The following is a 625-nucleotide window of genomic DNA, read 5'->3' as shown; positions in this document are numbered from 1 at the left end:
GGCTCCCGGGCGCCCGGGGCCACGACCCCGCAGGCCCCGGCTTGGGCGTCCGGCTCCGGCGCCCCCGCCCGCTCCCGGGGGTGCAGGGGCTGCGCGCGGCGGGTGGGGGTCCGCCGGGCAAGGGAGGCGAAGGCGCCCTCGGCAGCCTCGGTCTGGATGCGGGGCGCCCCGCTCCTCGGCTCAGCCGGGCCTCATTTGCATGGCAGGCGCCGCCCCCCGGCCTCTTTGGGGGGGGGCGCCGGGAAGAGGGATGCCGGCAGGGAGGGGGAGCCGCCGCCGCCCCCCCCCCCAGCTCTGCCACAGCCCCCGCGAAGGGGTGGCGGAGCCGCAGACAGCTTTTAGAGGGGGCGCGTATCCCCCCCGCTTCTGCACTCTCCGCTTTCCAGTAATCCCTCCAAAGAGCGACGAGGGGAGTTAAGAGCCATCTGCGAGGCGCGGGGGCTGGGAGAGGGGGCGGATTTGGGGAAATAGCCGTTTAGGACCGAGGACGCGGTGCGGGGGGGGGGGGGGGGGGGGGGGGGATAGCCAGACTGACAGTATTCTCGAAGGACAGGGGTGCTGCACCGAATGGGGGGGATACGAAAGCGGTGAGGATGAATAAAGCGAGGCAGGCAAGTTGGGGGTG

Source organism: Varanus komodoensis, unplaced genomic scaffold (assembly GCF_004798865.1).
Source record: "Varanus komodoensis strain SLA01 unplaced genomic scaffold, ASM479886v1 scaffold87, whole genome shotgun sequence".
Taxonomy (NCBI): Eukaryota; Metazoa; Chordata; class Lepidosauria; order Squamata; family Varanidae; genus Varanus; species Varanus komodoensis.
Note: the sequence above shows the minus strand (reverse complement) of the source record.